Below are 14,550 nucleotides of genomic sequence, written 5' to 3'. Positions count from 1 at the left end.
ACAAAGGCTCTGGAGGCTATGTGGTATAAATTAGAGTTCCAGTTCAGCCTTTAACCTGCCATGAGATCTTCACAAGTCAGTCTCTGAGCATCTTCTGAGGAACAAAGATCACTATTCCATTTACTTCAGTGAATCCTTGAGAGAATCAAATGAGCTAATTGGTGTGAGAATAGTTTTATGTGCTAGATAATAATTATTGTCAATAGATGTTCTACTGAACAAGGAAGCAGTTTACATTTATGTAAGCTGGGTTCCCAAGCCCCTCTCAGTTCTGTGACCTATAGCCCCTGCACCTTCAAGGCTTCCATTGCACATGCACTTACTTTTTAAATGTCCATCTTCCCTGTAAGGTTTTGAACTCAAAGAGGTCCATATCCCTGGTGCTGAGCACAGCATTGACCAGAGTATCACTCTGTGACTGAAAACCATGTGTTGAGAGTGTATCAACTGCTAGGCATTTTGCCAGATGCAAAGCCAGTCACCTCATTTGACTTCAAGGCAACCCTGTAAGGCTGGAATTATTATCCCCAATTTTTAGATAAGGAAACTGAGATTCAGGTCATAAAGCTAACCCATGACTAAACTGATACTTGCAGCCAAGTCTGAGGTGTGTAATATGTTACTCTACAGATACAGCATTAGTCGCTCAGTCGTGTCCAACTCTTTGCGACCCCAAGACTGTAGTAGCCCACCAGGCTCCTCTGTCCATGGGATTCTCCAGGCAAGAATACTGGAGTGGGTAGCCATTCCCTTCTCCAGGGAATCTTCCCAACCCAGGGATCGAACTCAGGTCTCCTGCACTACAGGCAGATTCTCGACCATCTGAGCCACCAGGGAAGCCTAGATCCCAAAACGATGGTGGTCCCATGACTACCCTTCTTCTATCAGCATTATCATTGTCTCGATCAACCTGGAGAGTCACCCATCACTGCTTTAGGGAGCAGGAGACAGAGATCAGCACCTTTTGCTCTGGAAAGATCTGTCATGAACCCAGACCTCTTGTGTTGAGTTGCTGTTCTCTCTCCCTTTTTTGAGGCAGGGGTGGAGGAGTGAATGGAAGCGAAGGAAGGCTCCCTCTGCCAGGCCAGACCTGACTCTTCCCGGATACTTAGAAGAAAAGCAGAAATGCCCCCATTTACATGTACATCTTGCTTTTCACTTAGTAGAGTAGGATTGTAATGAAATGGGAAACCGAGTTCTGTTCACAGAGCCCAAAAATGAACTTCACAAACAAGCAAACACTCACACAGCCAGAGTTTATTTTAAAGAGTAGAGATACAAAGCTCACAGCATAGGCACTGAGAGGCAGTGAAGTGCCTGAAAAGGCAGGAATAACAACAGTTTATATCTTTATTAGAATTGATCTGTTCATTTTTGGTTGGCTCGGGGCCCAATGTACATAATTTCTGACCAATCTGTTTAAAAGTCATCAAGCCCAGTCTGTCATTTTTATGGCTTTTTTTTTTTTTTTTGGTTCCCAGTTTCTCAGTTTCCCCAGACATGGAATCAACCCTTTCTCAAGACCCCAGACCATTATTTATGGACCGGATGTATAAAAAGGTCAGTTTTCATTCCAATCCCAAAGAAAGGCAATGCCAAAGAATGCTAAACTACTGCACAATTGCACTCATCTCACACGCTAGTAAAGTAGTGCTCTAAATTCTCCAAGCCAGGCTTCAGCAATACGCGAACAATGAATTTCCAGATGTTTAAGCTGGTTTTAGAAAAGACAGAGGAGGCAGAGATCAAATTGCCAACATCTGCTGGATCATCGAAAAAGCAAGAGAGTTCCAGAAAAACATCTATTTCTGCTTTATTGACTATGCCAAAGCCTTTGACTGTGTGGATCACAATAAACTGTGGAAAATTCTGAAAGAGATGGGAACACCAGACCACCTGACCTGCCTCTTGAGAAACCTATATGCAAGTCAGGAAGCAACAGTTAGAACTGGACATGGAACAACAGACTGGTTCCAAATAGGAAAAGGAGTACGTCAAGGCTGTATATTGTCACCCTGCTTATTTAACTTATATGCAGAGTACATCATGAGAAACGCTGGACTGGAAGAAGCACAAGCTGGAATCAAGATTGCCAGGAGAAATATCAATAACCTCAGATATGCAGATGATACCACCCTTATGGCAGAAAGTGAAGAAGAACCAAAAAGCCTCTTGATGAAAGTGAAAGAGGAGAGTGAAAAAGTTGGCTTAAAGTTCAACATTAGGAAAACTAAGATCATGGCATCTGGTCCCATCACTTCATGGGACATAGATGGGGAAACAGTGGAAACAGTGTCAGACTTTATTTTTTTGGGCTCCAAAATCACTGCAGATGGTGACTGCAGCCATGAAATTAAAAGACGCTTACTCCTTGGAAGGAAAGTTATGACCAACCTAGATAGCATATTCAAAAGCAGAGACATTACTTTGCCAACAAAGGTCTGTCTAGTCAAGGCTATGGTTTTTCCACTGGTCATGTATGGATGTGAGAGTTGGACTGTGAAGAAAGCTGAGCACCGAAGAATTGATGCTTTTGAACTGTGTTGCTAGAGAAGACTCTTGAGAGTCCCTTGGACTGCAAGGAGATCCAACCAGTCCATTCTAAAGGAGATCAGTCCTGGGTGTTCTTTGGAAGGAATGATGCTAAAGCTGAAACTCCAGTACTTTGGCCACCTCATGTGAAGAGTTGACTCATTGGAAAAGACTCTGATGCTGGGAGGGATTGGGGGCAGGAGGAGAAGGGGACAACAGAGGATGAGATGGCTGGATGGCATCAGTGACTCGATGGCCATGAGTCTGAGTGAACTTCGGGAGTTAGTGATGGACAGGGAGGCCTGGCGTGCTGCGATTCATGGGATCACAAAGAGTCGGACATGACTGAGTGACTGAACTGAACTGAACTGAACTGTATGTTTAAAAGTTAATGGTTCATTTGAAGTTTTTCTCCTTGATAAGTTGGACAGCAGTTACTGATTTTCTTGTCATGGGTCTGGATGTTTTATGACCCTCCAGGCCAGGGAGGCATTCCTCTGAATGCCTAGAAACTGGAGCAACAAGTATAGCTTTAGGTTAATGCAGCAAAACACTAATGTGAGGGAGTGAGTTGAAATTAGAAAAAAAGAACCAAGGCCCCAACCCTACATGGACTGCCTAACAATTTTTACCTCTTTAAGAGACAAATTGGAACTAGACAAAATATTTTTATTCCTTACCTTGCTGCTACAAATGCTTTTTCCCCTTACATAAGCATTACTCTCACAAATTTACTTTGTCCTGAAGTTTATCCTGCTGAGGCCCAAGAAGCTACAGATACAGAAGCTGGACATTCGGAATGGCTTAGACCTGAAAAGCTTAGTCCTAGACACTTTAGGTCATGTCGACTAAAAATATAGTCACAATCTGAAGGTAGAATTATTTTATTTGGTGGGAATGTTTAGGACTCAGAGCATGGGGAGAGAAAACTGCTCCAAGGAGGCAGGAGGCTATATACAAGTTTGCAACAGAAGGAGCAGGCAGTCTGAACATCAAAGGTCAGGTATCAAGTTAAGGAAATTTCGCATTCTGTGTATGGGAAGATGCAAGCTTCTGGGCTCACTGAATTCATCCCTTTTGTGCGCACCTCAGCTGTCTGGGGCCAACCCTGTTTCCTTGTTCACTTTGCTCCTTGCATTCCCCCAGCTCCTCAGCAATCACCGTGGGGGGTGGCAGCATCTGCTGGATGGCGGTTTTGGGAGCCCTCATTCACATTTGGATGCCAGAAATTGCTGATGGCTGTGACATTTCTTGTTTATTAATATGGCAGGAGATATTTTCATTTCACAGTCAGAAAGACAAAGATTTGAATTTCAGCTCTGCCCTCTGTGAGCTCTTTGCCTCGGTGTGATAACAGTGTTTACCACATAAGGTTGTTATTACAAGACCCTACACAGGAAGCACCTCATACGTGTCACTAGCTCCCAGTGCTGGGGTCATGGTTAACAGCACAGGCGGCAGAGCCAGACTGGGTTCTACCAGTTACCACTGTGTGGTCTAGGGGTTCCTTTGCGAGTTGCTTAACCTCTCTTAGTTTCCTTACTTGTAAATGATGTTTCCATCAAATACAGTTGTGGGAGAGTTCTGGAGTGCCTGGCATGTAATAAGTACCATCTCTCTCTCTCTTTTTTTTTTTTTTTTTGTGGGGAAGGGTGCTGCATTCGGTCTTAGCTGAGGCACTTGGGATCTTCACTGAGCTGAGCTGGCTCTGTAGTTGCAGCACGTGGACTCAGTTGCCTCATGGCATGTGGGAACTTAGTTCCCTAAACAGGGATCAGACTGGTATACCCTGCATTGGAAGGTGGATTCTTAACCATTGGACTGCCAGAAAAGTCCCCCATTTTTTATTATTATCCTCCCTCCATAGCTCTGCTGGCTAGAATCTAGGCCCCAAAACTCCTATCACTACATCCTTCCTGACCCCTTTCTCTGAGTCCGGGATTCCTGGTTCATTCATTCACTTACTGATTTTTGTCACTCAGCAAATGCCCCCTGAGGACTTACTAAGAGCTAGATCCTGTAAGACACCCTAAAGGTATAGAGGTGAGCCAGGGATAGTCCCAGCCTTTATAGACCATCCCCTCCTTCTTAAATCCTTTCTCTTTTTTCCCCCTTTTTTTCTCTTGATTTTCATGAAACCACATTGTCTCCTCCTCCTTCTCTGGTCACTTCCCAGTCTCCCTGCTTTGCTTCTTCCTTTACCCAAACTCTCAATCTTACTGGATCCTAGGCTCAGTCTTGGGATCTCTTCTGGATCCACACTTTCTCCCAATGATATTAAGTAGCATCACCAAGCTAATGCTGCCCACCTTTACAGCTCTAATCCGGTCCCCTCCCCGAGGCTCCATTTTCATGTATGTAACTGCCTACTGGTATCTGATAGCCCTTTCAAATGCAGAGATCTGTATCAGAACTCTTGATTTCTTTACCACTCTCCCAACTGGTCTGCATCCCAGTTTCCTCCACCTCTCTGCAGCACCACTATCTGCTCAGTTGCTCAAGTCACAAACCGTTGATCCATCTTTGATTCTTCTTGCACATAAACCATGTACAGGTCCTATGGAGCTGTAGCCAAAATATTTATCAAATATGTCCCTCTCTTTTCATCTCTATGTCATCTCTCCGATTCAAGCTGGTATGATCTCTTAGATCAGTTCATCCACGGCCACCTGTGCACCACTAAAACCCATTAACAACACGATAAGCAAGGTGGTCCTTTCATAGCATTCCCCTACTGAGGTGGCCTCTGCTGGACACAGGATATGCTCCAAACTCTGACTCTGGCCTGCAAGGCCCTGTGTTAGCTGGACTCTTTAAACTTCTCCAGTCTCACCTCTAGTGTTAACTAACCATGATCCAGCCACTGGCCTGCCCTCTGGTCTTTGAAAATGGCATACTAGTCCTCATTTCAGGGCTTTTATTTGCCCAGAATTCTCTCATTGGATGGCTTGTTCTTATCATCCTTCAAGGTTGAGCTCAAATATCAGAAGCCCTTCCTGATCACACTATATCACATAGACCCTCCTCCATCCACTCGTTCATTCCCCACCCTGTGGCTTACCTCCTGCATCCCTAGCATGCATTACAACCCACCATCACCTTGCTTAGTTGCTGTTCCTGGTTTGTCATCCCTACCAGGATGCCAGCTCCTCAAAGGCAGGAACCTCATCTCTCTTATTAACCCCAAGTCCTGGAGCATAGTAAGTTCATAGTATGTATTTGCCAGATGAATGAATGAATAAGCTGGATGATAAATGCCTTGTGTGCCAAGTCGCTTCTGTGGTGTCTGACTTTGTGACCCCATGGACTTTAGCCCACAAAGCTCCTCTGTCCATGGGATTCTCCAGGCAAGAATACTGGAGTGGGTTGCCATGTCCTTCTCCAGAGGATCTTCCTGACCCAGGGATCAAACTCATGTTTCTTAAGTCTCTAGCATTGTAGGTGGGTTCTTTACGACTACTGCCACCTGGGAATCCTGATAAATGCCTTAATAGAAGGGTATTTTAAAAATCTGTAGGAATCCAAAGAAGAGAGCTACTGTCCCTGGGAGAGTCAAGCAAGGCTTCATGGACAAGGGGCCGTTGGGCCTGTCAGTGAAAGATTAGCAAGAGATTACCGGGAGGGGAAAGGGAGGCAGAGCAGGCAACCTGCCTGTAGGAATACAGACACAGAAGCACAAAGAGGAGGACCTGCGTGTGCTGGGGCGGTTTGCAAGGCTAGAGAGTGAGGAGAGAGGCCACCGTCCATCCCCTTGGTGCTCTGGGCTGGCTGCCTGGGCTTCTTGTGTTTCTTTTTGTCTGCGTCGATTCATTGCATGCTTTCTTGTGGCAGGAATTTCAGTCTGGCCACACTCCTGGTGAGGAGGGAAGCCTTCATTGGGCCACTTCAGAGATCCGGTCTCTGCGTGATAAAAGACACTGTTTTGTCTCTTGGAGTTGTTCAGTTGTTTTTAAGAAAAGATTCTGTATTTTTCTGAAAATTTCTCTTTCCTTCTTTAGGACATGCACCCTGACTTCCATAAATATCTACTTTTAACTTCTGAATAGATAGGGAGATAATTTGGTGGATAATAAAAAGAATAGATTTGGGGCTTTTCAGCCTGAGGTCCATGGGTAAACAGCTGCCTTTGCCATGGGGCAGAGTTTAGCGGGAGAGTCATCCGGAAATTCTCTAACCCTCTTTGCTCCCTCCTTCCCTACCTATTTGAGAGGCTAAGCCTGGTAGGATCATAGTCCCCAGCTCAGAGATGAAGGGGGCTATGTGGGGCTTCCTTCCTGTGATAAGGGCGACTGCCTTACTGAACTGGAACTCCTGTAAGCATGGCCGGATGGCGGCTGTGGGCTTGTAACCAGAGCCTGGGTTTGAGTCTCTGCCCCTTTCTGCTGCATTACTCTGGACAAGTTACTTAAACTCCCTGAGCTTTTGTTCCCTCCTCTGTACAAAGAGAAGAGTAAGCTGCTATCCCTCCTCAACTTGCCCTCATCTTTGTCTAAGCTTCAGTTTCTTTCTCATCTCCAAATCTAAGATAAATCCCTCTGCCCTTCCTGGGTTGCATTTCCCTTCCTTCATCAGACTGAATATGTGGTAAGCCCTGAAGTGTTGCCCTAAGGTAGAGGAGACAGCCCCACAGCACAGCACCAGGCTCAGACTTTGGCTTGCACCAGCCTAGGTGAAGCAGCTCAGAATATAGAATAAAGGAAAAACTCATTTCCTCCCTGGTGTCTAGGAGGAAGCAAACTCCACACTAAATTATGTTCCAAATATGCCCTAAGGTAGTTTTAATTTTATTGGCACTGATTTTAATTTACTCTTTAGGCCCCTGTTGCAGAATGAGTCGTTGGCTGCTGGCAAGGGGACAGCCCTTCATCACTTGGTTTTGATTAAGGTTTGTAAGTTTGGAAGGAAAGAACAAAGATGCTGTCCTCTCGTTCTATTCTCAGTCCCAAAATTGTAATTAAGGGCCCTGCATTAGCAGCACACCCCCCTGCTCTGACATAGCCACACAAAAAAAGTACCTCATTTGACTGCTGGGAAAAAGTTCAGATACAGCTGTTCATTCATTTAATTCATTCATTCTCCCATCAATTCGTTGATTCACTTTCTATTCATTCTCCCACTAAACTTCCAGTGATAACCTACTATATACCAGGGCTTACTCTGGTCCTGTGAATTTAAAAAACCAAGAATGTATGGTCCCTTCCCTGAAAGAGTTCACATTCTAATGGGAGATGGAAATAAACAAAGCATGATAATGCCATGTCAGTGCCAGGAGAGAGACTTGTGAGAGCACACAGGAGGCTGTTCACTCATCCCTGAGGGATAAAAATGGCTATTTGAATCTATCTTTTTGTATGAGTCAGGTGAACAACTTTAGATGCTATAATAAGCAGTCCCCAAATCTCAATGGCTTAATACAGTAAAGGTTCATTACAGTCTGATGCAGGTCAAGTGACTTGTCTGGCAATTTTCCTCCCAGTGTTGACTCAGCGAACTACCCTTTTTCCCTATTACGATACCATTGGTTTTACATGCAGCTTCCATGCCCAAGAGCGAGAATTGGGCAATTGTATATGTGTTTGATGTGTTGATGGCCAGGCCTGGAAGCGGCACTTACTACCACTGCCCACATCCCTTTTGATCCCAACCAAATACCAAGGGAGACTGAGACATGTTGTCCAGGGTCCAGGAAAAGGATATGGAACTGTGAGCATCTCCTTAGTCTGCCTTAAGTCTTAAGGTTGTCTCAGGGTTACCCTGATAAAGAGAACTTGTATTTCAGGCAGAGGAGATATTCATTATGTGTAAATATGAAAATGAAAGTCACAAGCCTAGAGATTTGAAGTACTCAGGCAGCTCCATGGACTCAAGTATAGAGTATCAGACCAGAAGTTGTGAGAGCTGAGAGTAGGCAGGGGGCAAGGGCCAGATCATACAGGGCCTTTTATAATATACGAAGGGATTTGGAGTCTGTCCTGTGAGTGATAGGGAGGGATAGAGCAGTTTCACTTAAAGAAGCGCCATTATTTGTTTACATTTTAAAAGATTGCTCTGAAGCAGCAAGGAAACCGGGTCAGCAGCTATTGTAGTAAAACAAGAAAGAGATGATGGAATGGGGTCAGACTTGGTTCGTGTCCTCAATATGCTTATAGGCAGACAGACATACTTTCTAGCCATATTGCACTGACAAGTATATAAGTATATCTATACAGTACACAAGGATACCTATACAGTAACAAGTACTGACATCAAGGTCCAAGCAAGAAGCTCTTTGCGGAAGATGAAGGGATTTATTTTAACAGAAGTGAGTGAAGTCGCTCAGTTGTGTCTGAATCTTTGCAGCCCCATGGACTGTAGCCTACCAGGCTACTCCATCCATGGGATTTTCCAGGCAAGAGTACTGGAGTGGGTTGCCATTTCCATTTTAACAGAATGTGAGAAGAAATTATGGAAAGTTTAAGAAAGCTGTATCTCTTTTCTCTCATCCAACAGCCACTTATAAAGATGCAGAAATTGAGGTACAGTGAACAGCTGCTGCTGTTTATGGTTATAGATTATGTGAACATTAGAACCAGAGTTAGGAACTCTGCTTGCCTTCCTTGCTGTGTTCTAATGGACCAACGTGAGCCCATAGTGCCAGTTGAGGCACAAAACATAATTAAGCTGGTGATTACATTAGTATCTGTGGTCTTTGGTATTGCCAGAAAAGTGCTGAATATGTGCAATGAGGAAGAAAAAGAACTAGAACTTCAAGCTCAGACCCTATACAGGTTAATTTCCTGGACCCTTTTCTACTCCAGGTAAAATCTAGACTCTCAGACAGGGAAGAGATCTTAGAAACTAAATAATCTCTGGGTATTCCCTGATGCTCCAGTTGTAAGGACTCAGTGTGTTCACTGTGGTGGCCTGAGGTCAATCCTAGTCAGGAACTAAGATCCTACAAGCCATGCAGCATGGCCAAAAAAATTGGAGAAAATACATGATCCTTTAAATTTGTTGTGGAGGTACTAACCAGTGCAGTTAGACAAAAAAAGAAATTAGAAGCATAAAAACTTAAAAGAGGAGATAAAGTTACTAAGTATATATGATAAGATTGTTGTTGTTCAGTCGCTCAGTCATGTCCAACTCTTTGCAACCCCATGGACTTCAGTATGCCAGGCTTCTCTGTCCATCACCAACTCCCAGAGCTTGCTCAAATTCATGTCCATCAAGTCAGTGATGCCACCCAACGATCTCATCCTTTCCCAGGATGAGGGTCTTTTCCAATGAGTCAGATCGCATCAGTTGGCCAAAGAATTGGAGCTTCAGCTTCAGCATCAGTCCTTCCAATGAATATTCAGGACTGATTTCCTTTAGGATTGACTGGTTTGGTCTCCTTGCAGTCCAAGGGACTGTCGAGAGTCTTCTCCAACACCACAGTTCAAAATCAATTCTTTGGTGCTCAACTTTCTTTATGGTTCAACTCTCACATCCATATATGACTACTGGAAAAACCATAGTTTGACTAGATGGACCTTTGTCAGCAAAGCAATGTTTCTACTTTCTCATATGCTGTCTAGGTTGGTCATAGCTTTTCTTCCAAAGAGTAAGTGTCTTTTAATTTCTGGCTGCAGTCACCATCTGCAGAGATTTTGGAGCCCAAGAAAATAAAGTCTGTCACTGTTTCCATTGTTTCCCCATCTATTTCCCATGAAGTGATGGGACAGGATGCCATGATTTTTGTTTTTTGAATGCTGAATTTTAAGCCAGCTTTTTCACTCCCCTCTTTCACTTTCATCAAGAGGCTCTTTAGTTCCTCTTTGCTTTCTGCCATAAGAGTGGTGTCATCTGCATATCAGAGGTTATTGATATTTCTCTCTGCAATCTTTTTTTTTACACATTTTTTTAAATTAATTATTTTTTAATTGAAAGATAATTGCTGTACAGAATTTTGTTGTTTTCTGTGAAACATCAAAATGAATCACCCTAGGCATACATATGTCCCCTCTCTTGAACCTTCTTCCCACCTCCCCCATCCCATCCCGCTAGGTTGATAAGAGCCTCTGTTTGAATTCCCTGAGACATACAGCAAATTCCCATTGGCTATCTATTTTACATATGATAATGTAAGTTTCCGTGTTGCTCGCTCCATACACCTCAGCTTCTCCTCCCCTCTCCCTGTGTCCATAAGTCTGTTCTCTGTGTCTGCTTCTCCATTGCTGCCTTGAAAATAAATTCATCAGTACCATTTTTCTAGATTCCATATATGTGTGTTGGTATACAATATTTATCTTTCTCTTTCTGACTCACTTCACTCTGTATAATAGGCTCTAGGTTCATCCACCTCACTAGAACTGACTCAGATGTGTTCCTTTTTATGGCTAAGTAAGCTGAAACTCCAATGCTTTGGCCACCGGATGCAAAGAGCTGACTCATTTGAAAAGATCCTGCTGCTGGGAAAGATTGAGGGCAGGAGGAAAAGCGGATGACAGAGGATGAGACGGTTGGAAGGCATCACTGACTCAATGGACATGGATTTAGGTAGACTCCAGTAGTTGGTATTGGACAGGGAGGCCTGGCGTGCTGCAATTCATGGGGTCACAGAGTCAGACGACTGAGCGACTGAACTGAACTAAATCTTCTGAACTAAATATTGTGTATATGTACCACAACTTCTTTATCCATCATCTTTCAGTGGACATCTAGGTTGCTTCCATGTTCTAGCTATTACAAATAGTGCTGCAATGAACATGGGAGTACATGTGTATTTTTCAGTTTTGGTTTCCTCAGGGTATATGCCTCGGCATGGTTGCTGGATCACATGGTGGGTTTATTCCTAGTATTTTAGGAATGTCCATACCATCTTCCATAGTGGCGTATCAATTTACATTCCCACCAACAGTGCAAGAGCGTTCCCTTTTCTCCATTCCCTCTCCAGCATTTATTGTTTGTAGACTTTTGGATGCTGGCCATTCTGACCAGTGTGAGGTGATATCTCATTGTAATTTTGATTTTCGTTTCTCTAATAATGAGCAATTTTTCAACAACTGACCAAGGATTAATTTCCAAAATATATAAGCATCTAATACAACTCAATACCAGAAAAAAAAAAAGAACCCAATCAAAAAGTAGGAAAATGACCTAAACAGACACTTCTCCAAAGAAGACATACAGATGGCTCCCTGCAATCTTGATTCCAGCTTGTGCTTCATCCAGTCCGGCATTTTGCATGATGTAATCTTCATTTAAGTTAAATAAGCAAGGTGACAATATACAGCCTTGATGTATTCCTCTCCCAATTTGGAACCAGTCTGTTGTTCCATGTCCAGTTCTAACTGTTGCTTCTTGACCTACATACAGATTTCTCAGGAGGCAGGGAAGGCGATCTGGTATTCCCACCTCTTGAAGAATTTTCCACAGTTTGTTGTGATCCACACAATCAGAGGCTTTAGTGTAGTCAATGAAGCAGAAGTAGATGTTTTTCTGGAATTCTTGTTGTTTTTCTATGATCCAACAGATGTTGGCAATTTGATCTCTGGTTCTCCTGCCTTTCCTAAATCCAGCTTGAACATCTGGAAGTTCTCAGTTCACATACTCTTGAAACCTAGCTTGGAGAATTTTGAACATTATTTTGCTTGCTTGTGAGATGAGTGCAATTGTGCAGTAGTTTGAGCATTCTTTGGCATTGCCCTTCTTTGGGATCGGAATGAAAACTGACCTTTTCCAGTCCTGTGGCCACTGCTGAGTTTTCTAAATTTGCTGGCATATTGAGAGCAGCACTTTCCCAGCATCATCTTTCAGATTTTAAATAGCTGAGCTGAAATTCCATCATGCCATTAACTTTGTCCGTAGCGATGCTTCCTAAGGCCCACTTGACTTCACATTCCAGGATGTCTGGCTCTAGGTGAGTGATCACACCATCATGATTATCTGGGTCATTAAGATCTCTTTTGTATAGTTCTTTTGTGTATTCTTGCCACCTCTTCTTAATATCTTCTGCTTTTGTTAGGTTCACACTGTTTCTGTCCTTTATTGTGCCCATCTTTGCATGAAATGTTCCCAGGTATCTCTAATTTTCATGAGAGATCTCTAGTCTTTCCCATTCTATTGTTTTCCTCTCTTTCTTTGCATTGGTCACTGAGGAAGTCTTTCTTATCTCTCTTTACTATTCTTTGGAATAGCATTCAGATGGGTGTATCTGCATTCAGATGGGTGTATCTTTCCTTTTCTCCTTTGCCTTTTGCTTCTCTTCTCTTCTCAGCTATTTTTAAGGCCTCCCCAGACAACCATTTTGCCTTTTTGCATTTCTTCTTCTTGGGGATGGTTTTTATCACCGCCTCCTGTACAATGTTGCCAGCCTCTGTTCATAGTTCTTCAGGCACTCTATCTATCAATTCTAATCCCTTAACTCTATTTGTCACTCCTACTGTATAATCATAAGGGATTTGATTTAGGCCATACCTGGTCTAATATGGCCTAGTGGTTTTCCCTACTTTCTTCAACTTAAGTCTGAATTTTGCAACAAAGAGTTCGTGATCTGAGTCACGTCAGCTTGTTTTTGTTTTGTAGTCTTGTTTTATTGACTGTATAGAGCTTCTCCATCTTTGGCTGTGAAGAATATAAATCAATCTGATTTTGGTATTGACCATCTGGTGATGTCCATGTGTAGTGTTATCTCTTGTGTTTTGGGAGACAGCATTTGTTATGACCAGTGCATTCTCTTGGCAAAGCTCTGTTAGCCTTTGCCCTGCCTCGTAAGAATAAGAGGTCCCTCTTATTGACTTTTGAAGCATGTAAATCAATCAATATTATTCACTTCTGATTATTTAAAGTTGAATCACATCAGGTTCTAGGTGTCGGGATGGGGCAGTAGAAGCCAGTCCAGAATGGTTTTCCAAAGATCCAGGTTCTAATTCTTGCTCCTTCACTAACTCACTCCCAGCCCTAATCAGGCAACCTCCCCAACCTGAGATGATCTGCAAAAGGTCAGAGAAACTGGTTTCCAATAGAGCCCATACCCAGAGCTATAAACTGCGGTTTTTCCTTCCACATTTTTTAAGTCATCTCTCTACCGCCTCCTTTCCTCTGCAGCTCATCAAAAGCTCAGAGGAAAAAACAGACAATTGAAGAAAATAAAATTGCAAAGATGACTTTTATAGGGCTCCTGTTGAATCATTGTGTATTCCACCTTCAAAGCTGAAAATGATGAGTTTAATATCACACAGAGCTGTGCATCTTGTATCTCTCAGAAGGCAGTTTATGCCACCCAGAGAACTGGGAGCTCAGCAAGACACAATTTTTCACTCCAAGTCTGAGGCAAATGAAATGACAATCATCGGGCCCACATTCTAGAAGCAACATGGTTTTCATTTGGTCTTAACTTTGTTTGAAAGTGTCCCACAGAGGGAGGATTCTTCTAAGCATGGATTTTTCTTCTTTCCCAGGACTGAATGCTAGAAAGTGGATGGAAAGGTGGCCAGGTCTTGCCTTGGCTGTTTTAGTGGTGCTCACTGATGGTATTACATTAACTGTGCAAATGGGTCAGGAGACCTGGGTTTCAGTCCCAGTTAGGCCATGAACTTGGACAAGTCCCTTCCCCAGTGGAGGTCCTGCTACTCTCAGGAATGATTAATAGGTATAAATCAGACTGATATATAGGAAGAGAAAGTCAGATTTGAGAGATATTGAAATTCTAAGGGCCTGTGTGCTGCATGCATGCTCTGTTGTTAAGTCATGTCCTGCTCTTTGTGACCCCACGGGCCATAGCCCACCGGACTTCTCTGTCCATGGGATTCTCCAGGCAAGAATATTGGAGTGAGTTGCTATTTCCTTCTCTGGGGGGGTCTTCCTGACCCAGGTATCCAACGCAAGTCTCCTGCATCTCCTGCATTGGCAAGCAGATTCTTTACCACTGAGCCACCTGGAAAGCCCTCTGAGGGCCTGAGAGTTCTCCAGTTCCTGCCAGTCCATTTCAGTGTCTGAAGTTATCCCTCTGAGTGGTTTATTTAGTCATTCTGCATCTGGCTACTGAGCATCCTTCAC

General features: G+C 43.4%; 1 protein-coding gene across 7 annotated transcripts in view; it reads left to right on the top strand.

The window, feature by feature from the left end:
- LOC147375312 (BEN domain-containing protein 5) overlaps positions 1 to 14,550 on the top strand; it is a 1,469,512-nt gene that overhangs the window by 1,394,180 nt on the left and 60,782 nt on the right. The gene's annotated exons all lie outside the window — the stretch shown is intronic.

This window comes from Bos grunniens, chromosome 3, assembly GCF_055505025.1.
Source record: "Bos grunniens cultivar Pamir isolate PY7600 chromosome 3, Bosgru_T2T1.0, whole genome shotgun sequence".
Lineage (NCBI taxonomy): Eukaryota > Metazoa > Chordata > Mammalia > Artiodactyla > Bovidae > Bos > Bos grunniens.
The sequence above is the reverse complement of the archived record's forward strand: the minus strand, read 5'-3'. Positions and strand labels throughout refer to the sequence as shown.